At 62.1% G+C, this 26,756-nt stretch overlaps 19 non-coding genes and 1 pseudogene across 19 annotated transcripts; all 20 read right to left on the bottom strand.

The window, feature by feature from the left end:
• Nucleotides 1-213: 213 nt before the first annotated feature.
• LOC138234044 (U2 spliceosomal RNA) lies at nucleotides 214-404 on the bottom strand. Its single transcript, XR_011187756.1, has one exon. It is a non-coding gene; the product is annotated as a U2 spliceosomal RNA (small nuclear RNA).
• Nucleotides 405-1,252: 848 nt separating this feature from the next.
• Nucleotides 1,253-1,443, bottom strand: LOC138234055 (U2 spliceosomal RNA). Its single transcript, XR_011187767.1, has one exon. It is a non-coding gene; the product is annotated as a U2 spliceosomal RNA (small nuclear RNA).
• An 848-nt stretch (nucleotides 1,444-2,291) lies between these two features.
• Nucleotides 2,292-2,482, bottom strand: LOC138234066 (U2 spliceosomal RNA). Its single transcript, XR_011187778.1, has one exon. It is a non-coding gene; the product is annotated as a U2 spliceosomal RNA (small nuclear RNA).
• An 848-nt stretch (nucleotides 2,483-3,330) lies between these two features.
• Nucleotides 3,331-3,521, bottom strand: LOC138234077 (U2 spliceosomal RNA). Its single transcript, XR_011187788.1, has one exon. It is a non-coding gene; the product is annotated as a U2 spliceosomal RNA (small nuclear RNA).
• Nucleotides 3,522-4,369: 848 nt separating this feature from the next.
• Nucleotides 4,370-4,560, bottom strand: LOC138234078 (U2 spliceosomal RNA). The gene has a single exon (XR_011187789.1). It is a non-coding gene; the product is annotated as a U2 spliceosomal RNA (small nuclear RNA).
• An 844-nt stretch (nucleotides 4,561-5,404) lies between these two features.
• LOC138234045 (U2 spliceosomal RNA) lies at nucleotides 5,405-5,595 on the bottom strand. Its single transcript, XR_011187757.1, has one exon. It is a non-coding gene; the product is annotated as a U2 spliceosomal RNA (small nuclear RNA).
• Nucleotides 5,596-6,451: 856 nt separating this feature from the next.
• Nucleotides 6,452-6,630, bottom strand: LOC138234075 (U2 spliceosomal RNA; annotated as a pseudogene).
• Nucleotides 6,631-13,476: 6,846 nt separating this feature from the next.
• LOC138234046 (U2 spliceosomal RNA) lies at nucleotides 13,477-13,667 on the bottom strand. The gene has a single exon (XR_011187758.1). It is a non-coding gene; the product is annotated as a U2 spliceosomal RNA (small nuclear RNA).
• An 856-nt stretch (nucleotides 13,668-14,523) lies between these two features.
• Nucleotides 14,524-14,714, bottom strand: LOC138234047 (U2 spliceosomal RNA). The gene has a single exon (XR_011187759.1). It is a non-coding gene; the product is annotated as a U2 spliceosomal RNA (small nuclear RNA).
• Nucleotides 14,715-15,570: 856 nt separating this feature from the next.
• LOC138234048 (U2 spliceosomal RNA) lies at nucleotides 15,571-15,761 on the bottom strand. Its single transcript, XR_011187760.1, has one exon. It is a non-coding gene; the product is annotated as a U2 spliceosomal RNA (small nuclear RNA).
• Nucleotides 15,762-16,609: 848 nt separating this feature from the next.
• Nucleotides 16,610-16,800, bottom strand: LOC138234049 (U2 spliceosomal RNA). The gene has a single exon (XR_011187761.1). It is a non-coding gene; the product is annotated as a U2 spliceosomal RNA (small nuclear RNA).
• An 848-nt stretch (nucleotides 16,801-17,648) lies between these two features.
• LOC138234050 (U2 spliceosomal RNA) lies at nucleotides 17,649-17,839 on the bottom strand. The gene has a single exon (XR_011187762.1). It is a non-coding gene; the product is annotated as a U2 spliceosomal RNA (small nuclear RNA).
• An 848-nt stretch (nucleotides 17,840-18,687) lies between these two features.
• Nucleotides 18,688-18,878, bottom strand: LOC138234051 (U2 spliceosomal RNA). Its single transcript, XR_011187763.1, has one exon. It is a non-coding gene; the product is annotated as a U2 spliceosomal RNA (small nuclear RNA).
• Nucleotides 18,879-19,722: 844 nt separating this feature from the next.
• On the bottom strand, nucleotides 19,723-19,913 carry LOC138234052 (U2 spliceosomal RNA). Its single transcript, XR_011187764.1, has one exon. It is a non-coding gene; the product is annotated as a U2 spliceosomal RNA (small nuclear RNA).
• An 848-nt stretch (nucleotides 19,914-20,761) lies between these two features.
• Nucleotides 20,762-20,952, bottom strand: LOC138234053 (U2 spliceosomal RNA). The gene has a single exon (XR_011187765.1). It is a non-coding gene; the product is annotated as a U2 spliceosomal RNA (small nuclear RNA).
• Nucleotides 20,953-21,796: 844 nt separating this feature from the next.
• LOC138234054 (U2 spliceosomal RNA) lies at nucleotides 21,797-21,987 on the bottom strand. Its single transcript, XR_011187766.1, has one exon. It is a non-coding gene; the product is annotated as a U2 spliceosomal RNA (small nuclear RNA).
• Nucleotides 21,988-22,835: 848 nt separating this feature from the next.
• On the bottom strand, nucleotides 22,836-23,026 carry LOC138234056 (U2 spliceosomal RNA). The gene has a single exon (XR_011187768.1). It is a non-coding gene; the product is annotated as a U2 spliceosomal RNA (small nuclear RNA).
• An 844-nt stretch (nucleotides 23,027-23,870) lies between these two features.
• LOC138234057 (U2 spliceosomal RNA) lies at nucleotides 23,871-24,061 on the bottom strand. Its single transcript, XR_011187769.1, has one exon. It is a non-coding gene; the product is annotated as a U2 spliceosomal RNA (small nuclear RNA).
• Nucleotides 24,062-24,929: 868 nt separating this feature from the next.
• On the bottom strand, nucleotides 24,930-25,120 carry LOC138234058 (U2 spliceosomal RNA). Its single transcript, XR_011187770.1, has one exon. It is a non-coding gene; the product is annotated as a U2 spliceosomal RNA (small nuclear RNA).
• Nucleotides 25,121-25,964: 844 nt separating this feature from the next.
• Nucleotides 25,965-26,155, bottom strand: LOC138234059 (U2 spliceosomal RNA). Its single transcript, XR_011187771.1, has one exon. It is a non-coding gene; the product is annotated as a U2 spliceosomal RNA (small nuclear RNA).
• Between the last annotated feature and the right edge of the window lie 601 nt (nucleotides 26,156-26,756).

Raw genomic sequence — 26,756 nt, forward strand, 5'->3', positions numbered from 1 at the left:
AGGGAAAACGCACGGGAGCCGAAAAGGGGGCCGGCCTGCTTGCCCAGAGAGTCGAGACGCGGGAGAGCGCACAGAGGGAGCACGGGAACGGAGAGGGCGAGAGAGAGACGGACACAGAGACACACAGATGGACGAGGGACGAGGGACGAGACCCGAGAAGAAGGAGCTCCAGTCCGCTTCGCTCGCTACGTCTGTCTTTTCACCGCTGAGAGAAGGTGGTGCACCGCTCCCGGAGGCGCTGCAATACCGGGCCGATGCGTGGAGAGGACGGAGCAAGCTCCTGATCCAGCTCCCTGTTCCAAAAATCCGTTTAATATGTGGTCCCCCGATGGGGGACGTATCAGATATTAAACTGATAAGAACAGATACTACACTTGATCTTAGCCAAAAGGCCGAGAAGCGATGCCCACAAAGGCGCGGAGCGACGCGCGGGCGTTCCGCTGGCGCACAGTGGCGCAGGCCGACTCCTCTGGAGCCCGGGACCCGCGCGGCTGCCGGCCTCCCTGCAGCCAGAGGCCTCGAAGCGGGACGCTGCTCCCCCTCTCTCTTGCCTGCCTGGCTGCCTTCCTGCCAGTCCCGGGCGGGGGCCCTGCTCTTTGATCTTCTGTCAACGGCCCGACAACGACCGCAGCCGCAGGGGGCGCCAGCCGCCCGGCCTCCTTAGCTTAGGCCCCTCCCACCGGCAGCAGCTGTGCCCAACCGGCTGCGAGCGAAAGCCGAGCGCCAGCACCTGCGGGCAGAGGCAAGGGGCAGCTCTCTCTCCGGAGGGAGGGACGGGGACGCGCGCACGCACACACACACGCCTGCCTGCCGAAAAAAAAAGAAAGAAAAGGTGGATATACTAAGTTTTTGGGAGGGAAAACGCCCAGCTGTCGAAAGGGGCCCGCCTGCAGGGACGGGGACGGACACACGCAAGCAAGCAAGCAAGCAAGCAAGCAAGCCAGCAAGCCAGCAAGCCAGCAAGCCAGCAAGCCAGCAAGCCAGCAAGCAAGCCACGCCTGCCTCCCTGGGAAAAGGCTGAAAAACCTAAGTTTTTTGGAGGGAAAACGCACGGGAGCCGAAAAGGGGGCCGGCCTGCTTGCCCAGAGAGTCGAGACGCGGGAGAGCGCACAGAGGGAGCACGGGAACGGAGAGGGCGAGAGAGAGACGGACACAGAGACACACAGATGGACGAGGGACGAGGGACGAGACCCGAGAAGAAGGAGCTCCAGTCCGCTTCGCTCGCTACGTCTGTCTTTTCACCGCTGAGAGAAGGTGGTGCACCGCTCCCGGAGGCGCTGCAATACCGGGCCGATGCGTGGAGAGGACGGAGCAAGCTCCTGATCCAGCTCCCTGTTCCAAAAATCCGTTTAATATGTGGTCCCCCGATGGGGGACGTATCAGATATTAAACTGATAAGAACAGATACTACACTTGATCTTAGCCAAAAGGCCGAGAAGCGATGCCCACAAAGGCGCGGAGCGACGCGCGGGCGTTCCGCTGGCGCACAGTGGCGCAGGCCGACTCCTCTGGAGCCCGGGACCCGCGCGGCTGCCGGCCTCCCTGCAGCCAGAGGCCTCGAAGCGGGACGCTGCTCCCCCTCTCTCTTGCCTGCCTGGCTGCCTTCCTGCCAGTCCCGGGCGGGGGCCCTGCTCTTTGATCTTCTGTCAACGGCCCGACAACGACCGCAGCCGCAGGGGGCGCCAGCCGCCCGGCCTCCTTAGCTTAGGCCCCTCCCACCGGCAGCAGCTGTGCCCAACCGGCTGCGAGCGAAAGCCGAGCGCCAGCACCTGCGGGCAGAGGCAAGGGGCAGCTCTCTCTCCGGAGGGAGGGACGGGGACGCGCGCACGCACACACACACGCCTGCCTGCCGAAAAAAAAAGAAAGAAAAGGTGGATATACTAAGTTTTTGGGAGGGAAAACGCCCAGCTGTCGAAAGGGGCCCGCCTGCAGGGACGGGGACGGACACACGCAAGCAAGCAAGCAAGCAAGCAAGCAAGCCAGCAAGCCAGCAAGCCAGCAAGCCAGCAAGCCAGCAAGCCAGCAAGCAAGCCACGCCTGCCTCCCTGGGAAAAGGCTGAAAAACCTAAGTTTTTTGGAGGGAAAACGCACGGGAGCCGAAAAGGGGGCCGGCCTGCTTGCCCAGAGAGTCGAGACGCGGGAGAGCGCACAGAGGGAGCACGGGAACGGAGAGGGCGAGAGAGAGACGGACACAGAGACACACAGATGGACGAGGGACGAGGGACGAGACCCGAGAAGAAGGAGCTCCAGTCCGCTTCGCTCGCTACGTCTGTCTTTTCACCGCTGAGAGAAGGTGGTGCACCGCTCCCGGAGGCGCTGCAATACCGGGCCGATGCGTGGAGAGGACGGAGCAAGCTCCTGATCCAGCTCCCTGTTCCAAAAATCCGTTTAATATGTGGTCCCCCGATGGGGGACGTATCAGATATTAAACTGATAAGAACAGATACTACACTTGATCTTAGCCAAAAGGCCGAGAAGCGATGCCCACAAAGGCGCGGAGCGACGCGCGGGCGTTCCGCTGGCGCACAGTGGCGCAGGCCGACTCCTCTGGAGCCCGGGACCCGCGCGGCTGCCGGCCTCCCTGCAGCCAGAGGCCTCGAAGCGGGACGCTGCTCCCCCTCTCTCTTGCCTGCCTGGCTGCCTTCCTGCCAGTCCCGGGCGGGGGCCCTGCTCTTTGATCTTCTGTCAACGGCCCGACAACGACCGCAGCCGCAGGGGGCGCCAGCCGCCCGGCCTCCTTAGCTTAGGCCCCTCCCACCGGCAGCAGCTGTGCCCAACCGGCTGCGAGCGAAAGCCGAGCGCCAGCACCTGCGGGCAGAGGCAAGGGGCAGCTCTCTCTCCGGAGGGAGGGACGGGGACGCGCGCACGCACACACACACGCCTGCCTGCCGAAAAAAAAAGAAAGAAAAGGTGGATATACTAAGTTTTTGGGAGGGAAAACGCCCAGCTGTCGAAAGGGGCCCGCCTGCAGGGACGGGGACGGACACACGCAAGCAAGCAAGCAAGCAAGCAAGCAAGCCAGCAAGCCAGCAAGCCAGCAAGCCAGCAAGCCAGCAAGCCAGCAAGCAAGCCACGCCTGCCTCCCTGGGAAAAGGCTGAAAAACCTAAGTTTTTTGGAGGGAAAACGCACGGGAGCCGAAAAGGGGGCCGGCCTGCTTGCCCAGAGAGTCGAGACGCGGGAGAGCGCACAGAGGGAGCACGGGAACGGAGAGGGCGAGAGAGAGACGGACACAGAGACACACAGATGGACGAGGGACGAGGGACGAGACCCGAGAAGAAGGAGCTCCAGTCCGCTTCGCTCGCTACGTCTGTCTTTTCACCGCTGAGAGAAGGTGGTGCACCGCTCCCGGAGGCGCTGCAATACCGGGCCGATGCGTGGAGAGGACGGAGCAAGCTCCTGATCCAGCTCCCTGTTCCAAAAATCCGTTTAATATGTGGTCCCCCGATGGGGGACGTATCAGATATTAAACTGATAAGAACAGATACTACACTTGATCTTAGCCAAAAGGCCGAGAAGCGATGCCCACAAAGGCGCGGAGCGACGCGCGGGCGTTCCGCTGGCGCACAGTGGCGCAGGCCGACTCCTCTGGAGCCCGGGACCCGCGCGGCTGCCGGCCTCCCTGCAGCCAGAGGCCTCGAAGCGGGACGCTGCTCCCCCTCTCTCTTGCCTGCCTGGCTGCCTTCCTGCCAGTCCCGGGCGGGGGCCCTGCTCTTTGATCTTCTGTCAACGGCCCGACAACGACCGCAGCCGCAGGGGGCGCCAGCCGCCCGGCCTCCTTAGCTTAGGCCCCTCCCACCGGCAGCAGCTGTGCCCAACCGGCTGCGAGCGAAAGCCGAGCGCCAGCACCTGCGGGCAGAGGCAAGGGGCAGCTCTCTCTCCGGAGGGAGGGACGGGGACGCGCGCACGCACACACACACGCCTGCCTGCCGAAAAAAAAAGAAAGAAAAGGTGGATATACTAAGTTTTTGGGAGGGAAAACGCCCAGCTGTCGAAAGGGGCCCGCCTGCAGGGACGGGGACGGACACACGCAAGCAAGCAAGCAAGCAAGCAAGCAAGCCAGCAAGCCAGCAAGCCAGCAAGCCAGCAAGCCAGCAAGCCAGCAAGCAAGCCACGCCTGCCTCCCTGGGAAAAGGCTGAAAAACCTAAGTTTTTTGGAGGGAAAACGCACGGGAGCCGAAAAGGGGGCCGGCCTGCTTGCCCAGAGAGTCGAGACGCGGGAGAGCGCACAGAGGGAGCACGGGAACGGAGAGGGCGAGAGAGAGACGGACACAGAGACACACAGATGGACGAGGGACGAGGGACGAGACCCGAGAAGAAGGAGCTCCAGTCCGCTTCGCTCGCTACGTCTGTCTTTTCACCGCTGAGAGAAGGTGGTGCACCGCTCCCGGAGGCGCTGCAATACCGGGCCGATGCGTGGAGAGGACGGAGCAAGCTCCTGATCCAGCTCCCTGTTCCAAAAATCCGTTTAATATGTGGTCCCCCGATGGGGGACGTATCAGATATTAAACTGATAAGAACAGATACTACACTTGATCTTAGCCAAAAGGCCGAGAAGCGATGCCCACAAAGGCGCGGAGCGACGCGCGGGCGTTCCGCTGGCGCACAGTGGCGCAGGCCGACTCCTCTGGAGCCCGGGACCCGCGCGGCTGCCGGCCTCCCTGCAGCCAGAGGCCTCGAAGCGGGACGCTGCTCCCCCTCTCTCTTGCCTGCCTGGCTGCCTTCCTGCCAGTCCCGGGCGGGGGCCCTGCTCTTTGATCTTCTGTCAACGGCCCGACAACGACCGCAGCCGCAGGGGGCGCCAGCCGCCCGGCCTCCTTAGCTTAGGCCCCTCCCACCGGCAGCAGCTGTGCCCAACCGGCTGCGAGCGAAAGCCGAGCGCCAGCACCTGCGGGCAGAGGCAAGGGGCAGCTCTCTCTCCGGAGGGAGGGACGGGGACGCGCGCACGCACACACACACGCCTGCCTGCCGAAAAAAAAAGAAAGAAAAGGTGGATATACTAAGTTTTTGGGAGGGAAAACGCCCAGCTGTCGAAAGGGGCCCGCCTGCAGGGACGGGGACGGACACACGCAAGCAAGCAAGCAAGCAAGCAAGCAAGCAAGCCAGCAAGCCAGCAAGCCAGCAAGCCAGCAAGCCAGCAAGCAAGCCACGCCTGCCTCCCTGGGAAAAGGCTGAAAAACCTAAGTTTTTTGGAGGGAAAACGCACGGGAGCCGAAAAGGGGGCCGGCCTGCTTGCCCAGAGAGTCGAGACGCGGGAGAGCGCACAGAGGGAGCACGGGAACGGAGAGGGCGAGAGAGAGACGGACACAGAGACACACAGATGGACGAGGGACGAGGGACGAGACCCGAGAAGAAGGAGCTCCAGTCCGCTTCGCTCGCTACGTCTGTCTTTTCACCGCTGAGAGAAGGTGGTGCACCGCTCCCGGAGGCGCTGCAATACCGGGCCGATGCGTGGAGAGGACGGAGCAAGCTCCTGATCCAGCTCCCTGTTCCAAAAATCCGTTTAATATGTGGTCCCCCGATGGGGGACGTATCAGATATTAAACTGATAAGAACAGATACTACACTTGATCTTAGCCAAAAGGCCGAGAAGCGATGCCCACAAAGGCGCGGAGCGACGCGCGGGCGTTCCGCTGGCGCACAGTGGCGCAGGCCGACTCCTCTGGAGCCCGGGACCCGCGCGGCTGCCGGCCTCCCTGCAGCCAGAGGCCTCGAAGCGGGACGCTGCTCCCCCTCTCTCTTGCCTGCCTGGCTGCCTTCCTGCCAGTCCCGGGCGGGGGCCCTGCTCTTTGATCTTCTGTCAACGGCCCGACAACGACCGCAGCCGCAGGGGGCGCCAGCCGCCCGGCCTCCTTAGCTTAGGCCCCTCCCACCGGCAGCAGCTGTGCCCAACCGGCTGCGAGCGAAAGCCGAGCGCCAGCACCTGCGGGCAGAGGCAAGGGGCAGCTCTCTCTCCGGAGGGAGGGACGGGGACGCGCGCACGCACACACACACGCCTGCCTGCCGAAAAAAAAAGAAAGAAAAGGTGGATATACTAAGTTTTTGGGAGGGAAAACGCCCAGCTGTCGAAAGGGGCCCGCCTGCAGGGACGGGGACGGACACACGCAAGCAAGCAAGCAAGCAAGCAAGCAAGCCAGCAAGCCAGCAAGCCAGCAAGCCAGCAAGCCAGCAAGCCAGCAAGCCAGCAAGCAAGCCACGCCTGCCTCCCTGGGAAAAGGCTGAAAAACCTAAGTTTTTTGGAGGGAAAACGCACGGGAGCCGAAAAGGGGGCCGGCCTGCTTGCCCAGAGAGTCGAGACGCGGGAGAGCGCACAGAGGGAGCACGGGAACGGAGAGGGCGAGAGAGAGACGGACACAGAGACACACAGATGGACGAGGGACGAGGGACGAGACCCGAGAAGAAGGAGCTCCAGTCCGCTTCGCTCGCTACGTCTGTCTTTTCACCGCTGAGAGAAGGTGGTGCACCGCTCCCGGAGGCGCTGCAATACCGGGCCGATGCGTGGAGAGGACGGAGCAAGCTCCTGATCCAGCTCCCTGTTCCAAAAATCCGTTTAATATGTGGTCCCCCGATGGGGGACGTATCAGATATTAAACTGATAAGAACAGATTTTTTTTTTTTTTCTTATAAAATATACTTTATTCGGAAAAAAAACACATCTCAAAAGGAAAACATCTCATACAATAACACTCCACAAGTTAAAACAACGGCGGAACGGCGGTGATTGTCCGTTTTCAATCCTTGCAAGGGTGGGCGGATTTGCGCTATTATGAGTGTCCCTCCAAACCCTACCGCTTGCTGTAACCCATTAATCCCTGTACAGGGTCCATAGGCCTTTCCAGCGCTCCTTTGCCGTGGGGAAACCCCATTTAGCAACGTCGCGCTTCATCCTCCTCCTGAGGTCCGCCAGGATCCTCTCCTCCAGCTCCCTCGCTCCCCACTCGATGTTGTGCCGGATGAGATTGTTCCTCGCGTCCCACAGGCCTTTCTTTGTGAGGGACAGCAGCAGCCACAACAGGAACTGCGTCCCCCTGTCCAGTCCGGTAGGTGCCAGCCCCAGCAGAACGTACTGGTAACTGAGCACCACACCCGTCCCCAGGAGTTGCATGGTGTTGTCCATTCTGCCCCACACCGCCTTGGCGAAGGGGCAGCTCCAGAACACGTGCTCCTGAGTCTCCTCGGCGAAACACGTGTCCCGGGGGCAATGCGGATTCCTGGTAAGCGAGTGTCTGTAGAGGACCTCTCTGGTAGCCAGTCTCTTGTGTACGGCCATCCAGTTGAGGTCCTTCAGTTCGTTGTCCAGTTCTTTAGGCTGCGTCATTTCCCAGACTTGTCTGGGAACTCGCAGCCTTTCGTCGGCGACCAGATGCCTCCTCACCTCTTTGTACAGAGCTCTGTGGTTGGTGCAGAGCTCTGGCTGTCTCGTGGCCTCGTACCTCCTGCTCCACTTGACAGCGTGGGTGTAGAACTTTGGTCGCCTCTCTGCCTTGGGCCCAGTGTTTGACCACTGGACCAAGTGCCTCATCGGGATGTAGAGCCACAGCCTGACAAAGTACTGGTACTTGTGGCCGATGGGCTCCCGCAGCGCCCGACAGAGGTTGCAGTAAAAGATGCAGTCGAGTTTCAGGGGGAAATGTGGGACATCTCGACCCCCTTCCTCGACCGGCTGACACATCCGGTTTCTCGTGATGTACTCGTACCTGCCGCCCCAGACGAAGCCGAAGATCATCCCTTGCAGCGCTCGTCTGAGTCTGGCCGGCAGCGGGTACACCACCGCCAGGTAAACCAAAGCCGGCAGGACGTCTGCTTTCAACACCGTCACTTTCCCTGTGTAGGACAGCGACCGCGTTTTCCACAGACCCAGCTTCGCGTTCACCTTGGCGATCCTCTCAGTCCAGTTGTTGGTCTCGTTGTCCTGGCTCTGGAAGGAAACCCCCAGTATTCTGAGGGGCTCCGTGCAGAGCTCGAGACCCTCCGGCGCCGTCGTCCTGTGCTTCCAGGGCCCGAAGAACTTCAGTTTGCTCTTTCGGCGGTTGAGCTTCGACCCCGAGGCTCTGGAGTATTGCTCCATGACCTGCAGGGCCCTCCTCAACCCCCTGTCCGACCTCAGGAACAGCGTCGTGTCGTCGGCGTACTGGGAGATCTTTAGGGTTTCCCCCGCGCCTCCCGGTATCTCCAGGCCGTCGATGACGGGGTCCCGTCTCACCGCCTCTGCTAGGGGCTCTGTGAAGAGAACATAGAGAAGGGGTGAAAGGGGGCAGCCCTGTCGTACTCCGGATTCCTGGGGAATGAAATCCCCCAGGTTTCCGTTCACGTTCACTCTGCTGCCCACGTCAGAGTACAGAATCTGAATCCAGCGGCTGAAACTCTCTCCGAAACCGAAGCGTTCCAGCACCCTGAACAGATAGCTGTGGTTCACTCTGTCGAAGGCTTTCTCCTGGTCCAGGCTGACCACCATCATGGGCACGTTCCGGTCCTCGGCCCAGGCGATGGCGTCTCTGGTCAGCTGGAGGTTCCAGCTGACGGATCGCCCCTCCACCCCACACGTCTGGTCGCTGTGGATGATGTGGGGGAGGGCGGTTCTCAGTCTGCCGGTCAGGAGCTTGGACAGGATCTTTACGTCCACGCAGAGCATCGTGATCGGCCTCCAGTTTTTGAGGTCGGCGGCGTCTCCTCCCTTGAAGAGCAGGGAGATGACGCCCTCCCTCATGGTGTCTCCGAGTTTCCCCCGGCGGAAGATCTCCTGCGCCACTTCCACCAGATCTGCCGCCAGGGTGTCCCAGAAGCAGGTGTAGAACTCCTTGGGGAGTCCGTCCGGCCCCGGCACCTTGCCATTCTCCATGGACAAGAGCGCCGCCTTCAGCTCCTCGGCCGTGATCGGACCCTCCAAGTCCTCCCTCACCTCCTCCGGTACTCGTGCCGTCAGCCCCTCCAGAAAAGCATCGCCTGCCTCCACCTCCGTCTGCTTTTCTGAAAAGAGCTCCGTGTAGAAAGCGGTGGCCGCCTCTACTTTGTCGCTCTCGTCCAGCACTTCCTCTCCATCTCCCCGTCTCAGGCTGTGGATCACCCTCTTTTTCTGGGCTCCCCGGACCTGGTTGAAGAAATAGGAGGAACAGGTTTCATTATTTTCGTAATGCTCCCTCTGTGCTTTGACGAGGAAAGCCTTGGCTTTCTCCGTGTGCAGTCTGCGGAGCCTCTCCTTCAGGTCCCGTGCCCGGGCTGAATTGAAGGCTCCTCCCCCGTTAGCCGAGCTGTACTCCTCCTCGAGTTGCCTCTGGAGTCGTGCAGCTTCCTTCCTCTCCCTGGCCGCCTTCCGTCTGCAGTACGTCTGCGCCAGGGTTCGGGTCCTGTCCTTCACCGACTCCCACCATTCCACCACGGAGCTGTAGCCGTCTCTCAGGTCTCCCCAGCTCGCGTAGTCTTTCCGGAACAGTGCCCTGAAGTCGTCTTCCTCCAGTATCTCCCGGTTCAGCTTCCAGTACCCACGACCGAATGCCGGCAGGCTGGTGTTAGCCACCACCGTCAAGCGCTCGTGGTCGGAATACCACGCCGGGGACACCGTCGCCGACTCCAGGGAGCAGGTCGTGTGCACGAAGATGTAGTCCAGGCGACTGCACACTCCCCGGGAGTTCTTCCAGGTCGGTCCGGCGTCGTTCGGGCGGCACCGTCTGAAGCCGTCTACTAGGGAGAACTGCTTGAGTAGCGACTCCAGCTCTGCCGAGCTAGCGTCGCTCCCCTTCTCCCGGTCGACGTTGAAGTCCCCGCCGAGCACCACCTGTCTGTTAGTGGTGCAGCAGCTGGCCAGGTCAGCAAACACTTCCTTCCGGATAGAGGGTTCCGTCGGAGCATAGACGTTAATCGCTCTCAACTTCTGCCCCCTCCAGTCGATGTCTGCGACCAGGATCCGGCCCTGCACCACCGAGAAGGAGGAAACCAGCGTCATCTCTGGGTTCCCGAGGAGGATTCCCACTCCGGAAGAGTGGACCCCTCCTACGCTCCAGCATGATTCTCCCTTCGTCCATTCCCTGGTGAATGTCAGCTTGTCGCTTTCATCCTTCAGGTGGACCTCCTGTAAGAAACAAACTGAGAAAGACTTTGAGGCCAGATCATGAAAGACTCCCCGTCTTTTCACTGGGTCTCTCAGCCCTCTCACGTTAGTTGTCAAGAAGGTTAGTTTCACAGTCATGGTTAAACTAGTGAAAAGTAAACCTCCTCTCTGTACTTACAGTAGGAACTTGGGAGTCTACATCTGGGCACTGTTTAGCCTAGATGTAACTCCTCTCGTTCGGGTCCTGGGGGGAATATACTGGGCTCCCTCCAGGTTTCGCTGGGGACTGAAAGGAAAACATGCTGGACAGGTCCAGCCCTACCATCAGTCCGGGCTCCAGGGCGGCTTCAAAATAATCCTCGTCGTCCTCGAGGATACTCTCAGCCACCGCTTCGGGGAGGCTCCTTTCTTCCCTCTCTCGGGGGGTTTCGGGGGCCTCCAGTTTCTCCTGGGCCTCGGGGGAAGGGGGCTCCAGTTCCTCGGCTGCCTCTTCCTTTTGTCCCTGGGCCTCGGGGGAGGGGGTTACCTCTTCCTGGGCTGCCTCCTCCTTCTGTCCCTGGGCCTCGGGGGAGGGGGTTGCCTCTTCCAGGGCTGCCTCCTCCTTTTGTCCGTGGGACTCGGGGGAGGGGGGTTCCGTTTCCTGGGCCTCGGGGGGGAGGGTTTCCATTTCCTGGAGCGCCTCCTCCGGTTGTTCCTGGGCCTGGAGGGAAGAAAGTTCCGTTTCCTCTAGGACGAGGAAACGGTTTTCCCTTACCACTCTCTTCTTCTGTCCTTCCGAAGGTGGGTCCGTCCTGGGTCTCTTCTCCCGCTTGCGCTTTCCCTTTTTGCTGGGAGTTATCCAGGTCCCTTCCTCCGGTCGGCCATCTTGTCCCTCTTCCTGGCGGCCATCTTGTGGCACCGATGCGGCTGGGGGTGTGGCCTCGGCAGTTTCGGGTCTCAGCGGGGGAGGTGCGGGTTCTTTGTTCTCAGCCCTCTCCCTTTGTCTGGAGACCGGTTTCTGCCTGCCGGCTTCCACCACCTGCGCAAACGAAGGTTTGCTTACCTTGCATTGGCGAAGGAGGTGTCCCTCGGCGCCGCATCCGTCACACTTTTTGGCTGCCCGGCAGGTTTTTGCCAGGTGCCCGTCCTCATTGCAGTTGTGACATCTGACGATGTCACATGTATTTGTCTTGTGGCCGGACCGTCTGCATTTGCTGCAGAAATCCGGCATCCTGGGGTAGTAGAGGTACCCCCTGTCGGCTCCGATGTTGAAGCGAGCCGGGGGGTGCTGGAAACCGTCAACGCCCTCTGGGTCCTCCTTCAGGAGGACTCGGTACTGGCGTTTGCCGTACCAGACGCCTTCGTCCCTGACCTCTGTCGGTTTCCCCACTACGGTTACATACCTCCCTAGGTACGCTGTTACCCGCTCCGCAGGCACGTAGGGATTGTACGTGCAAACCGTAATGGTCCTCTGGTTCGTCTTCCTCATAGGCTCCGGCCTGAAATCAGAGAAACCAGGGTGCTTACCTTTCTCCCTGACCAGTCTCGTTGCCTTTTCATACGCCGCGTCCGTGGCCATGTAGGCCTCCATGTATCTCTCTGCCTTGTTGTCCTGGAGGCAGTAGAGATCGCCGGCAACCAACTGCAAGATCCCTCGCAGGAAGGTCACGAAAAAGGCCTTAGCAGTCGGCATCGGCTCCGTCTTCTTTGTCCAGTGGAACCGGATCAAAGTTCTCTTGTCCGCCATCTCTGAGGGAGAAAAAAGGGAACAAAAGGGAAAAAAAGGAGGGAAAGAGAGAGAGCAAAAGGAGCAGCGAGAGAGCCCTGGCCTTTGTCCTTGTGGGCAAAGCCCAGCGAGGTGCAGGCGCAGGAGGAGAGAGAGAGAGGAGAGCGGAAAGTGCTTCCGGGTCTCGAGGTGGAAAGCAAGCACCGCGGGCAGGCCACGTGTACCTACTCCCAGCCAAGAGGCCAAGGAGGCAGAGAGAGAGGGAGAGAGAGAGAGAGAGCGAGAGAGAGAGGGAGCGGATAGCGCTTCCGAGTCTCGAGGTGGAAAGCAAGCACCGCGGGCAGGCCACGTGTACCTACTCCCAGCCAAGAGGCCAAGGAGGCAGAGAGAGAGGGAGAGAGAGAGAGAGAGAGAGGGAGCGGATAGCGCTTCCGAGTCTCGAGGTGGAAAGCAAGCACCGCGGGCAGGCCACGTGTACCTACTCCCAGCCAAGAGGCCAAGGAGGCAGAGAGAGAGGGAGAGAGAGAGAGAGAGCGAGAGAGAGAGAGGGAGCGGATAGCGCTTCCGAGTCTCGAGGAAGAAAGCAAGCACCGCGGGCAGGCCACGTGTACCCACTTCCAGCCAAGAGGCCAAGGAGGCGGAGCAAGAGAAAGGGGGAGGGGAGAGGAGAGGAGAGAGCAGAGAGAGAGAACGTTGATGCCGGATTCCACCCGGCTCAGCTGCTGCTTGGCCTTAACCCCCTAGGCTCAACCTAGAGCGATACCAGCTCAAGCACTCTTCAGAATCTTCGATCGCCTTCTAGACCTCTGGCAAGACAAGAACTGCGGGCATGCCACTTGAACTTGATCTTAGCCAAAAGGCCGAGAAGCGATGCCCACAAAGGCGCGGAGCGACGCGCGGGCGTTCCGCTGGCGCACAGTGGCGCAGGCCGACTCCTCTGGAGCCCGGGACCCGCGCGGCTGCCGGCCTCCCTGCAGCCAGAGGCCTCGAAGCGGGACGCTGCTCCCCCTCTCTCTTGCCTGCCTGGCTGCCTTCCTGCCAGTCCCGGGCGGGGGCCCTGCTCTTTGATCTTCTGTCAACGGCCCGACAACGACCGCAGCCGCAGGGGGCGCCAGCCGCCCGGCCTCCTTAGCTTAGGCCCCTCCCACCGGCAGCAGCTGTGCCCAACCGGCTGCGAGCGAAAGCCGAGCGCCAGCACCTGCGGGCAGAGGCAAGGGGCAGCTCTCTCTCCGGAGGGAGGGACGGGGACGCGCGCACGCACACACACACGCCTGCCTGCCGAAAAAAAAAGAAAGAAAAGGTGGATATACTAAGTTTTTGGGAGGGAAAACGCCCAGCTGTCGAAAGGGGCCCGCCTGCAGGGACGGGGACGGACACACGCAAGCAAGCAAGCAAGCAAGCAAGCAAGCCAGCAAGCCAGCAAGCCAGCAAGCCAGCAAGCCAGCAAGCCAGCAAGCCAGCAAGCAAGCCACGCCTGCCTCCCTGGGAAAAGGCTGAAAAACCTAAGTTTTTTGGAGGGAAAACGCACGGGAGCCGAAAAGGGGGCCGGCCTGCTTGCCCAGAGAGTCGAGACGCGGGAGAGCGCACAGAGGGAGCACGGGAACGGAGAGGGCGAGAGAGAGACGGACACAGAGACACACAGATGGACGAGGGACGAGGGACGAGACCCGAGAAGAAGGAGCTCCAGTCCGCTTCGCTCGCTACGTCTGTCTTTTCACCGCTGAGAGAAGGTGGTGCACCGCTCCCGGAGGCGCTGCAATACCGGGCCGATGCGTGGAGAGGACGGAGCAAGCTCCTGATCCAGCTCCCTGTTCCAAAAATCCGTTTAATATGTGGTCCCCCGATGGGGGACGTATCAGATATTAAACTGATAAGAACAGATACTACACTTGATCTTAGCCAAAAGGCCGAGAAGCGATGCCCACAAAGGCGCGGAGCGACGCGCGGGCGTTCCGCTGGCGCACAGTGGCGCAGGCCGACTCCTCTGGAGCCCGGGACCCGCGCGGCTGCCGGCCTCCCTGCAGCCAGAGGCCTCGAAGCGGGACGCTGCTCCCCCTCTCTCTTGCCTGCCTGGCTGCCTTCCTGCCAGTCCCGGGCGGGGGCCCTGCTCTTTGATCTTCTGTCAACGGCCCGACAACGACCGCAGCCGCAGGGGGCGCCAGCCGCCCGGCCTCCTTAGCTTAGGCCCCTCCCACCGGCAGCAGCTGTGCCCAACCGGCTGCGAGCGAAAGCCGAGCGCCAGCACCTGCGGGCAGAGGCAAGGGGCAGCTCTCTCTCCGGAGGGAGGGACGGGGACGCGCGCACGCACACACACACGCCTGCCTGCCGAAAAAAAAAGAAAGAAAAGGTGGATATACTAAGTTTTTGGGAGGGAAAACGCCCAGCTGTCGAAAGGGGCCCGCCTGCAGGGACGGGGACGGACACACGCAAGCAAGCAAGCAAGCAAGCAAGCAAGCCAGCAAGCCAGCAAGCCAGCAAGCCAGCAAGCCAGCAAGCCAGCAAGCCAGCAAGCAAGCCACGCCTGCCTCCCTGGGAAAAGGCTGAAAAACCTAAGTTTTTTGGAGGGAAAACGCACGGGAGCCGAAAAGGGGGCCGGCCTGCTTGCCCAGAGAGTCGAGACGCGGGAGAGCGCACAGAGGGAGCACGGGAACGGAGAGGGCGAGAGAGAGACGGACACAGAGACACACAGATGGACGAGGGACGAGGGACGAGACCCGAGAAGAAGGAGCTCCAGTCCGCTTCGCTCGCTACGTCTGTCTTTTCACCGCTGAGAGAAGGTGGTGCACCGCTCCCGGAGGCGCTGCAATACCGGGCCGATGCGTGGAGAGGACGGAGCAAGCTCCTGATCCAGCTCCCTGTTCCAAAAATCCGTTTAATATGTGGTCCCCCGATGGGGGACGTATCAGATATTAAACTGATAAGAACAGATACTACACTTGATCTTAGCCAAAAGGCCGAGAAGCGATGCCCACAAAGGCGCGGAGCGACGCGCGGGCGTTCCGCTGGCGCACAGTGGCGCAGGCCGACTCCTCTGGAGCCCGGGACCCGCGCGGCTGCCGGCCTCCCTGCAGCCAGAGGCCTCGAAGCGGGACGCTGCTCCCCCTCTCTCTTGCCTGCCTGGCTGCCTTCCTGCCAGTCCCGGGCGGGGGCCCTGCTCTTTGATCTTCTGTCAACGGCCCGACAACGACCGCAGCCGCAGGGGGCGCCAGCCGCCCGGCCTCCTTAGCTTAGGCCCCTCCCACCGGCAGCAGCTGTGCCCAACCGGCTGCGAGCGAAAGCCGAGCGCCAGCACCTGCGGGCAGAGGCAAGGGGCAGCTCTCTCTCCGGAGGGAGGGACGGGGACGCGCGCACGCACACACACACGCCTGCCTGCCGAAAAAAAAAGAAAGAAAAGGTGGATATACTAAGTTTTTGGGAGGGAAAACGCCCAGCTGTCGAAAGGGGCCCGCCTGCAGGGACGGGGACGGACACACGCAAGCAAGCAAGCAAGCAAGCAAGCAAGCCAGCAAGCCAGCAAGCCAGCAAGCCAGCAAGCCAGCAAGCCAGCAAGCCAGCAAGCAAGCCACGCCTGCCTCCCTGGGAAAAGGCTGAAAAACCTAAGTTTTTTGGAGGGAAAACGCACGGGAGCCGAAAAGGGGGCCGGCCTGCTTGCCCAGAGAGTCGAGACGCGGGAGAGCGCACAGAGGGAGCACGGGAACGGAGAGGGCGAGAGAGAGACGGACACAGAGACACACAGATGGACGAGGGACGAGGGACGAGACCCGAGAAGAAGGAGCTCCAGTCCGCTTCGCTCGCTACGTCTGTCTTTTCACCGCTGAGAGAAGGTGGTGCACCGCTCCCGGAGGCGCTGCAATACCGGGCCGATGCGTGGAGAGGACGGAGCAAGCTCCTGATCCAGCTCCCTGTTCCAAAAATCCGTTTAATATGTGGTCCCCCGATGGGGGACGTATCAGATATTAAACTGATAAGAACAGATACTACACTTGATCTTAGCCAAAAGGCCGAGAAGCGATGCCCACAAAGGCGCGGAGCGACGCGCGGGCGTTCCGCTGGCGCACAGTGGCGCAGGCCGACTCCTCTGGAGCCCGGGACCCGCGCGGCTGCCGGCCTCCCTGCAGCCAGAGGCCTCGAAGCGGGACGCTGCTCCCCCTCTCTCTTGCCTGCCTGGCTGCCTTCCTGCCAGTCCCGGGCGGGGGCCCTGCTCTTTGATCTTCTGTCAACGGCCCGACAACGACCGCAGCCGCAGGGGGCGCCAGCCGCCCGGCCTCCTTAGCTTAGGCCCCTCCCACCGGCAGCAGCTGTGCCCAACCGGCTGCGAGCGAAAGCCGAGCGCCAGCACCTGCGGGCAGAGGCAAGGGGCAGCTCTCTCTCCGGAGGGAGGGACGGGGACGCGCGCACGCACACACACACGCCTGCCTGCCGAAAAAAAAAGAAAGAAAAGGTGGATATACTAAGTTTTTGGGAGGGAAAACGCCCAGCTGTCGAAAGGGGCCCGCCTGCAGGGACGGGGACGGACACACGCAAGCAAGCAAGCAAGCAAGCAAGCAAGCCAGCAAGCCAGCAAGCCAGCAAGCCAGCAAGCCAGCAAGCCAGCAAGCAAGCCACGCCTGCCTCCCTGGGAAAAGGCTGAAAAACCTAAGTTTTTTGGAGGGAAAACGCACGGGAGCCGAAAAGGGGGCCGGCCTGCTTGCCCAGAGAGTCGAGACGCGGGAGAGCGCACAGAGGGAGCACGGGAACGGAGAGGGCGAGAGAGAGACGGACACAGAGACACACAGATGGACGAGGGACGAGGGACGAGACCCGAGAAGAAGGAGCTCCAGTCCGCTTCGCTCGCTACGTCTGTCTTTTCACCGCTGAGAGAAGGTGGTGCACCGCTCCCGGAGGCGCTGCAATACCGGGCCGATGCGTGGAGAGGACGGAGCAAGCTCCTGATCCAGCTCCCTGTTCCAAAAATCCGTTTAATATGTGGTCCCCCGATGGGGGACGTATCAGATATTAAACTGATAAGAACAGATACTACACTTGATCTTAGCCAAAAGGCCGAGAAGCGATGCCCACAAAGGCGCGGAGCGACGCGCGGGCGTTCCGCTGGCGCACAGTGGCGCAGGCCGACTCCTCTGGAGCCCGGGACCCGCGCGGCTGCCGGCCTCCCTGCAGCCAGAGGCCTCGAAGCGGGACGCTGCTCCCCCTCTCTCTTGCCTGCCTGGCTGCCTTCCTGCCAGTCCCGGGCGGGGGCCCTGCTCTTTGATCTTCTGTCAACGGCCCGACAACGACCGCAGCCGCAGGGGGCGCCAGCCGCCCGGCCTCCTTAGCTTAGGCCCCTCCCACCGGCAGCAGCTGTGCCCAACCGGCTGCGAGCGAAAGCCGAGCGCCAGCACCTGCGGGCAGAGGCAAGGGGCAGCTCTCTCTCCGGAGGGAGGGACGGGGACGCGCGCACGCACACACACACGCCTGCCTGCCGAAAAAAAAAGAAAGAAAAGGTGGATATACTAAGTTTTTGGGAGGGAAAACGCCCAGCTGTCGAAAGGGGCCCGCCTGCAGGGACGGGGACGGACACACGCAAGCAAGCAAGCAAGCAAGCAAGCAAGCCAGCAAGCCAGCAAGCCAGCAAGCCAGCAAGCCAGCAAGCCAGCAAGCAAGCCACGCCTGCCTCCCTGGGAAAAGGCTGAAAAACCTAAGTTTTTTGGAGGGAAAACGCACGGGAGCCGAAAAGGGGGCCGGCCTGCTTGCCCAGAGAGTCGAGACGCGGGAGAGCGCACAGAGGGAGCACGGGAACGGAGAGGGCGAGAGAGAGACGGACACAGAGACACACAGATGGACGAGGGACGAGGGACGAGACCCGAGAAGAAGGAGCTCCAGTCCGCTTCGCTCGCTACGTCTGTCTTTTCACCGCTGAGAGAAGGTGGTGCACCGCTCCCGGAGGCGCTGCAATACCGGGCCGATGCGTGGAGAGGACGGAGCAAGCTCCTGATCCAGCTCCCTGTTCCAAAAATCCGTTTAATATGTGGTCCCCCGATGGGGGACGTATCAGATATTAAACTGATAAGAACAGATACTACACTTGATCTTAGCCAAAAGGCCGAGAAGCGATGCCCACAAAGGCGCGGAGCGACGCGCGGGCGTTCCGCTGGCGCACAGTGGCGCAGGCCGACTCCTCTGGAGCCCGGGACCCGCGCGGCTGCCGGCCTCCCTGCAGCCAGAGGCCTCGAAGCGGGACGCTGCTCCCCCTCTCTCTTGCCTGCCTGGCTGCCTTCCTGCCAGTCCCGGGCGGGGGCCCTGCTCTTTGATCTTCTGTCAACGGCCCGACAACGACCGCAGCCGCAGGGGGCGCCAGCCGCCCGGCCTCCTTAGCTTAGGCCCCTCCCACCGGCAGCAGCTGTGCCCAACCGGCTGCGAGCGAAAGCCGAGCGCCAGCACCTGCGGGCAGAGGCAAGGGGCAGCTCTCTCTCCGGAGGGAGGGACGGGGACGCGCGCACGCACACACACACGCCTGCCTGCCGAAAAAAAAAGAAAGAAAAGGTGGATATACTAAGTTTTTGGGAGGGAAAACGCCCAGCTGTCGAAAGGGGCCCGCCTGCAGGGACGGGGACGGACACACGCAAGCAAGCAAGCAAGCAAGCAAGCAAGCCAGCAAGCCAGCAAGCCAGCAAGCCAGCAAGCCAGCAAGCCAGCAAGCAAGCCACGCCTGCCTCCCTGGGAAAAGGCTGAAAAACCTAAGTTTTTTGGAGGGAAAACGCACGGGAGCCGAAAAGGGGGCCGGCCTGCTTGCCCAGAGAGTCGAGACGCGGGAGAGCGCACAGAGGGAGCACGGGAACGGAGAGGGCGAGAGAGAGACGGACACAGAGACACACAGATGGACGAGGGACGAGGGACGAGACCCGAGAAGAAGGAGCTCCAGTCCGCTTCGCTCGCTACGTCTGTCTTTTCACCGCTGAGAGAAGGTGGTGCACCGCTCCCGGAGGCGCTGCAATACCGGGCCGATGCGTGGAGAGGACGGAGCAAGCTCCTGATCCAGCTCCCTGTTCCAAAAATCCGTTTAATATGTGGTCCCCCGATGGGGGACGTATCAGATATTAAACTGATAAGAACAGATACTACACTTGATCTTAGCCAAAAGGCCGAGAAGCGATGCCCACAAAGGCGCGGAGCGACGCGCGGGCGTTCCGCTGGCGCACAGTGGCGCAGGCCGACTCCTCTGGAGCCCGGGACCCGCGCGGCTGCCGGCCTCCCTGCAGCCAGAGGCCTCGAAGCGGGACGCTGCTCCCCCTCTCTCTTGCCTGCCTGGCTGCCTTCCTGCCAGTCCCGGGCGGGGGCCCTGCTCTTTGATCTTCTGTCAACGGCCCGACAACGACCGCAGCCGCAGGGGGCGCCAGCCGCCCGGCCTCCTTAGCTTAGGCCCCTCCCACCGGCAGCAGCTGTGCCCAACCGGCTGCGAGCGAAAGCCGAGCGCCAGCACCTGCGGGCAGAGGCAAGGGGCAGCTCTCTCTCCGGAGGGAGGGACGGGGACGCGCGCACGCACACACACACGCCTGCCTGCCGAAAAAAAAAGAAAGAAAAGGTGGATATACTAAGTTTTTGGGAGGGAAAACGCCCAGCTGTCGAAAGGGGCCCGCCTGCAGGGACGGGGACGGACACACGCAAGCAAGCAAGCAAGCAAGCAAGCAAGCAAGCCAGCAAGCCAGCAAGCCAGCAAGCCAGCAAGCCAGCAAGCAAGCCACGCCTGCCTCCCTGGGAAAAGGCTGAAAAACCTAAGTTTTTTGGAGGGAAAACGCACGGGAGCCGAAAAGGGGGCCGGCCTGCTTGCCCAGAGAGTCGAGACGCGGGAGAGCGCACAGAGGGAGCACGGGAACGGAGAGGGCGAGAGAGAGACGGACACAGAGACACACAGATGGACGAGGGACGAGGGACGAGACCCGAGAAGAAGGAGCTCCAGTCCGCTTCGCTCGCTACGTCTGTCTTTTCACCGCTGAGAGAAGGTGGTGCACCGCTCCCGGAGGCGCTGCAATACCGGGCCGATGCGTGGAGAGGACGGAGCAAGCTCCTGATCCAGCTCCCTGTTCCAAAAATCCGTTTAATATGTGGTCCCCCGATGGGGGACGTATCAGATATTAAACTGATAAGAACAGATACTACACTTGATCTTAGCCAAAAGGCCGAGAAGCGATGCCCACAAAGGCGCGGAGCGACGCGCGGGCGTTCCGCTGGCGCACAGTGGCGCAGGCCGACTCCTCTGGAGCCCGGGACCCGCGCGGCTGCCGGCCTCCCTGCAGCCAGAGGCCTCGAAGCGGGACGCTGCTCCCCCTCTCTCTTGCCTGCCTGGCTGCCTTCCTGCCAGTCCCGGGCGGGGGCCCTGCTCTTTGATCTTCTGTCAACGGCCCGACAACGACCGCAGCCGCAGGGGGCGCCAGCCGCCCGGCCTCCTTAGCTTAGGCCCCTCCCACCGGCAGCAGCTGTGCCCAACCGGCTGCGAGCGAAAGCCGAGCGCCAGCACCTGCGGGCAGAGGCAAGGGGCAGCTCTCTCTCCGGAGGGAGGGACGGGGACGCGCGCACGCACACACACACGCCTGCCTGCCGAAAAAAAAAGAAAGAAAAGGTGGATATACTAAGTTTTTGGGAGGGAAAACGCCCAGCTGTCGAAAGGGGCCCGCCTGCAGGGACGGGGACGGACACACGCAAGCAAGCAAGCAAGCAAGCAAGCAAGCCAGCAAGCCAGCAAGCCAGCAAGCCAGCAAGCCAGCAAGCCAGCAAGCAAGCCACGCCTGCCTCCCTGGGAAAAGGCTGAAAAACCTAAGTTTTTTGGAGGGAAAACGCACGGGAGCCGAAAAGGGGGCCGGCCTGCTTGCCCAGAGAGTCGAGACGCGGGAGAGCGCACAGAGGGAGCACGGGAACGGAGAGGGCGAGAGAGAGACGGACACAGAGACACACAGATGGACGAGGGACGAGGGACGAGACCCGAGAAGAAGGAGCTCCAGTCCGCTTCGCTCGCTACGTCTGTCTTTTCACCGCTGAGAGAAGGTGGTGCACCGCTCCCGGAGGCGCTGCAATACCGGGCCGATGCGTGGAGAGGACGGAGCAAGCTCCTGATCCAGCTCCCTGTTCCAAAAATCCGTTTAATATGTGGTCCCCCGATGGGGGACGTATCAGATATTAAACTGATAAGAACAGATACTACACTTGATCTTAGCCAAAAGGCCGAGAAGCGATGCCCACAAAGGCGCGGAGCGACGCGCGGGCGTTCCGCTGGCGCACAGTGGCGCAGGCCGACTCCTCTGGAGCCCGGGACCCGCGCGGCTGCCGGCCTCCCTGCAGCCAGAGGCCTCGAAGCGGGACGCTGCTCCCCCTCTCTCTTGCCTGCCTGGCTGCCTTCCTGCCAGTCCCGGGCGGGGGCCCTGCTCTTTGATCTTCTGTCAACGGCCCGACAACGACCGCAGCCGCAGGGGGCGCCAGCCGCCCGGCCTCCTTAGCTTAGGCCCCTCCCACCGGCAGCAGCTGTGCCCAACCGGCTGCGAGCGAAAGCCGAGCGCCAGCACCTGCGGGCAGAGGCAAGGGGCAGCTCTCTCTCCGGAGGGAGGGACGGGGACGCGCGCACGCACACACACACGCCTGCCTGCCGAAAAAAAAAGAAAGAAAAGGTGGATATACTAAGTTTTTGGGAGGGAAAACGCCCAGCTGTCGAAAGGGGCCCGCCTGCAGGGACGGGGACGGACACACGCAAGCAAGCAAGCAAGCAAGCAAGCAAGCAAGCCAGCAAGCCAGCAAGCCAGCAAGCCAGCAAGCCAGCAAGCAAGCCACGCCTGCCTCCCTGGGAAAAGGCTGAAAAACCTAAGTTTTTTGGAGGGAAAACGCACGGGAGCCGAAAAGGGGGCCGGCCTGCTTGCCCAGAGAGTCGAGACGCGGGAGAGCGCACAGAGGGAGCACGGGAACGGAGAGGGCGAGAGAGAGACGGACACAGAGACACACAGATGGACGAGGGACGAGGGACGAGACCCGAGAAGAAGGAGCTCCAGTCCGCTTCGCTCGCTACGTCTGTCTTTTCACCGCTGAGAGAAGGTGGTGCACCGCTCCCGGAGGCGCTGCAATACCGGGCCGATGCGTGGAGAGGACGGAGCAAGCTCCTGATCCAGCTCCCTGTTCCAAAAATCCGTTTAATATGTGGTCCCCCGATGGGGGACGTATCAGATATTAAACTGATAAGAACAGATACTACACTTGATCTTAGCCAAAAGGCCGAGAAGCGATGCCCACAAAGGCGCGGAGCGACGCGCGGGCGTTCCGCTGGCGCACAGTGGCGCAGGCCGACTCCTCTGGAGCCCGGGACCCGCGCGGCTGCCGGCCTCCCTGCAGCCAGAGGCCTCGAAGCGGGACGCTGCTCCCCCTCTCTCTTGCCTGCCTGGCTGCCTTCCTGCCAGTCCCGGGCGGGGGCCCTGCTCTTTGATCTTCTGTCAACGGCCCGACAACGACCGCAGCCGCAGGGGGCGCCAGCCGCCCGGCCTCCTTAGCTTAGGCCCCTCCCACCGGCAGCAGCTGTGCCCAACCGGCTGCGAGCGAAAGCCGAGCGCCAGCACCTGCGGGCAGAGGCAAGGGGCAGCTCTCTCTCCGGAGGGAGGGACGGGGACGCGCGCACGCACACACACACGCCTGCCTGCCGAAAAAAAAAGAAAGAAAAGGTGGATATACTAAGTTTTTGGGAGGGAAAACGCCCAGCTGTCGAAAGGGGCCCGCCTGCAGGGACGGGGACGGACACACGCAAGCAAGCAAGCAAGCAAGCAAGCAAGCCAGCAAGCCAGCAAGCCAGCAAGCCAGCAAGCCAGCAAGCCAGCAAGCAAGCCACGCCTGCCTCCCTGGGAAAAGGCTGAAAAACCTAAGTTTTTTGGAGGGAAAACGCACGGGAGCCGAAAAGGGGGCCGGCCTGCTTGCCCAGAGAGTCGAGACGCGGGAGAGCGCACAGAGGGAGCACGGGAACGGAGAGGGCGAGAGAGAGACGGACACAGAGACACACAGATGGACGAGGGACGAGGGACGAGACCCGAGAAGAAGGAGCTCCAGTCCGCTTCGCTCGCTACGTCTGTCTTTTCACCGCTGAGAGAAGGTGGTGCACCGCTCCCGGAGGCGCTGCAATACCGGGCCGATGCGTGGAGAGGACGGAGCAAGCTCCTGATCCAGCTCCCTGTTCCAAAAATCCGTTTAATATGTGGTCCCCCGATGGGGGACGTATCAGATATTAAACTGATAAGAACAGATACTACACTTGATCTTAGCCAAAAGGCCGAGAAGCGATGCCCACAAAGGCGCGGAGCGACGCGCGGGCGTTCCGCTGGCGCACAGTGGCGCAGGCCGACTCCTCTGGAGCCCGGGACCCGCGCGGCTGCCGGCCTCCCTGCAGCCAGAGGCCTCGAAGCGGGACGCTGCTCCCCCTCTCTCTTGCCTGCCTGGCTGCCTTCCTGCCAGTCCCGGGCGGGGGCCCTGCTCTTTGATCTTCTGTCAACGGCCCGACAACGACCGCAGCCGCAGGGGGCGCCAGCCGCCCGGCCTCCTTAGCTTAGGCCCCTCCCACCGGCAGCAGCTGTGCCCAACCGGCTGCGAGCGAAAGCCGAGCGCCAGCACCTGCGGGCAGAGGCAAGGGGCAGCTCTCTCTCCGGAGGGAGGGACGGGGACGCGCGCACGCACACACACACGCCTGCCTGCCGAAAAAAAAAGAAAGAAAAGGTGGATATACTAAGTTTTTGGGAGGGAAAACGCCCAGCTGTCGAAAGGGGCCCGCCTGCAGGGACGGGGACGGACACACGCAAGCAAGCAAGCAAGCAAGCAAGCAAGCAAGCCAGCAAGCCAGCAAGCCAGCAAGCCAGCAAGCCAGCAAGCAAGCCACGCCTGCCTCCCTGGGAAAAGGCTGAAAAACCTAAGTTTTTTGGAGGGAAAACGCACGGGAGCCGAAAAGGGGGCCGGCCTGCTTGCCCAGAGAGTCGAGACGCGGGAGAGCGCACAGAGGGAGCACGGGAACGGAGAGGGCGAGAGAGAGACGGACACAGAGACACACAGATGGACGAGGGACGAGGGACGAGACCCGAGAAGAAGGAGCTCCAGTCCGCTTCGCTCGCTACGTCTGTCTTTTCACCGCTGAGAGAAGGTGGTGCACCGCTCCCGGAGGCGCTGCAATACCGGGCCGATGCGTGGAGAGGACGGAGCAAGCTCCTGATCCAGCTCCCTGTTCCAAAAATCCGTTTAATATGTGGTCCCCCGATGGGGGACGTATCAGATATTAAACTGATAAGAACAGATACTACACTTGATCTTAGCCAAAAGGCCGAGAAGCGATGCCCACAAAGGCGCGGAGCGACGCGCGGGCGTTCCGCTGGCGCACAGTGGCGCAGGCCGACTCCTCTGGAGCCCGGGACCCGCGCGGCTGCCGGCCTCCCTGCAGCCAGAGGCCTCGAAGCGGGACGCTGCTCCCCCTCTCTCTTGCCTGCCTGGCTGCCTTCCTGCCAGTCCCGGGCGGGGGCCCTGCTCTTTGATCTTCTGTCAACGGCCCGACAACGACCGCAGCCGCAGGGGGCGCCAGCCGCCCGGCCTCCTTAGCTTAGGCCCCTCCCACCGGCAGCAGCTGTGCCCAACCGGCTGCGAGCGAAAGCCGAGCGCCAGCACCTGCGGGCAGAGGCAAGGGGCAGCTCTCTCTCCGGAGGGAGGGACGGGGACGCGCGCACGCACACACACACGCACACACACACGCCTGCCTGCCGAAAAAAAAAGAAAGAAAAGGTGGATATACTAAGTTTTTGGGAGGGAAAACGCCCAGCTGTCGAAAGGGGCCCGCCTGCAGGGACGGGGACGGACACACGCAAGCAAGCAAGCAAGCAAGCAAGCAAGCCAGCAAGCCAGCAAGCCAGCAAGCCAGCAAGCCAGCAAGCCAGCAAGCCAGCAAGCAAGCCACGCCTGCCTCCCTGGGAAAAGGCTGAAAAACCTAAGTTTTTTGGAGGGAAAACGCACGGGAGCCGAAAAGGGGGCCGGCCTGCTTGCCCAGAGAGTCGAGACGCGGGAGAGCGCACAGAGGGAGCACGGGAACGGAGAGGGCGAGAGAGAGACGGACACAGAGACACACAGATGGACGAGGGACGAGGGACGAGACCCGAGAAGAAGGAGCTCCAGTCCGCTTCGCTCGCTACGTCTGTCTTTTCACCGCTGAGAGAAGGTGGTGCACCGCTCCCGGAGGCGCTGCAATACCGGGCCGATGCGTGGAGAGGACGGAGCAAGCTCCTGATCCAGCTCCCTGTTCCAAAAATCCGTTTAATATGTGGTCCCCCGATGGGGGACGTATCAGATATTAAACTGATAAGAACAGATACTACACTTGATCTTAGCCAAAAGGCCGAGAAGCGATGCCCACAAAGGCGCGGAGCGACGCGCGGGCGTTCCGCTGGCGCACAGTGGCGCAGGCCGACTCCTCTGGAGCCCGGGACCCGCGCGGCTGCCGGCCTCCCTGCAGCCAGAGGCCTCGAAGCGGGACGCTGCTCCCCCTCTCTCTTGCCTGCCTGGCTGCCTTCCTGCCAGTCCCGGGCGGGGGCCCTGCTCTTTGATCTTCTGTCAACGGCCCGACAACGACCGCAGCCGCAGGGGGCGCCAGCCGCCCGGCCTCCTTAGCTTAGGCCCCTCCCACCGGCAGCAGCTGTGCCCAACCGGCTGCGAGCGAAAGCCGAGCGCCAGCACCTGCGGGCAGAGGCAAGGGGCAGCTCTCTCTCCGGAGGGAGGGACGGGGACGCGCGCACGCACACACACACGCCTGCCTGCCGAAAAAAAAAGAAAGAAAAGGTGGATATACTAAGTTTTTGGGAGGGAAAACGCCCAGCTGTCGAAAGGGGCCCGCCTGCAGGGACGGGGACGGACACACGCAAGCAAGCAAGCAAGCAAGCAAGCAAGCAAGCCAGCAAGCCAGCAAGCCAGCAAGCCAGCAAGCCAGCAAGCAAGCCACGCCTGCCTCCCTGGGAAAAGGCTGAAAAACCTAAGTTTTTTGGAGGGAAAACGCACGGGAGCCGAAAAGGGGGCCGGCCTGCTTGCCCAGAGAGTCGAGACGCGGGAGAGCGCACAGAGGGAGCACGGGAACGGAGAGGGCGAGAGAGAGACGGACACAGAGACACACAGATGGACGAGGGACGAGGGACGAGACCCGAGAAGAAGGAGCTCCAGTCCGCTTCGCTCGCTACGTCTGTCTTTTCACCGCTGAGAGAAGGTGGTGCACCGCTCCCGGAGGCGCTGCAATACCGGGCCGATGCGTGGAGAGGACGGAGCAAGCTCCTGATCCAGCTCCCTGTTCCAAAAATCCGTTTAATATGTGGTCCCCCGATGGGGGACGTATCAGATATTAAACTGATAAGAACAGATACTACACTTGATCTTAGCCAAAAGGCCGAGAAGCGATGCCCACAAAGGCGCGGAGCGACGCGCGGGCGTTCCGCTGGCGCACAGTGGCGCAGGCCGACTCCTCTGGAGCCCGGGACCCGCGCGGCTGCCGGCCTCCCTGCAGCCAGAGGCCTCGAAGCGGGACGCTGCTCCCCCTCTCTCTTGCCTGCCTGGCTGCCTTCCTGCCAGTCCCGGGCGGGGGCCCTGCTCTTTGATCTTCTGTCAACGGCCCGACAACGACCGCAGCCGCAGGGGGCGCCAGCCGCCCGGCCTCCTTAGCTTAGGCCCCTCCCACCGGCAGCAGCTGTGCCCAACCGGCTGCGAGCGAAAGCCGAGCGCCAGCACCTGCGGGCAGAGGCAAGGGGCAGCTCTCTCTCCGGAGGGAGGGACGGGGACGCGCGCACGCACACACACACGCCTGCCTGCCGAAAAAAAAAGAAAGAAAAGGTGGATATACTAAGTTTTTGGGAGGGAAAACGCCCAGCTGTCGAAAGGGGCCCGCCTGCAGGGACGGGGACGGACACACGCAAGCAAGCAAGCAAGCAAGCAAGCAAGCCAGCAAGCCAGCAAGCCAGCAAGCCAGCAAGCCAGCAAGCCAGCAAGCCAGCAAGCAAGCCACG

This window comes from Lepisosteus oculatus, unplaced genomic scaffold (genome assembly GCF_040954835.1).
Source record: "Lepisosteus oculatus isolate fLepOcu1 unplaced genomic scaffold, fLepOcu1.hap2 HAP2_SCAFFOLD_715, whole genome shotgun sequence".
NCBI classification, from domain to species: domain Eukaryota; kingdom Metazoa; phylum Chordata; class Actinopteri; order Semionotiformes; family Lepisosteidae; genus Lepisosteus; species Lepisosteus oculatus.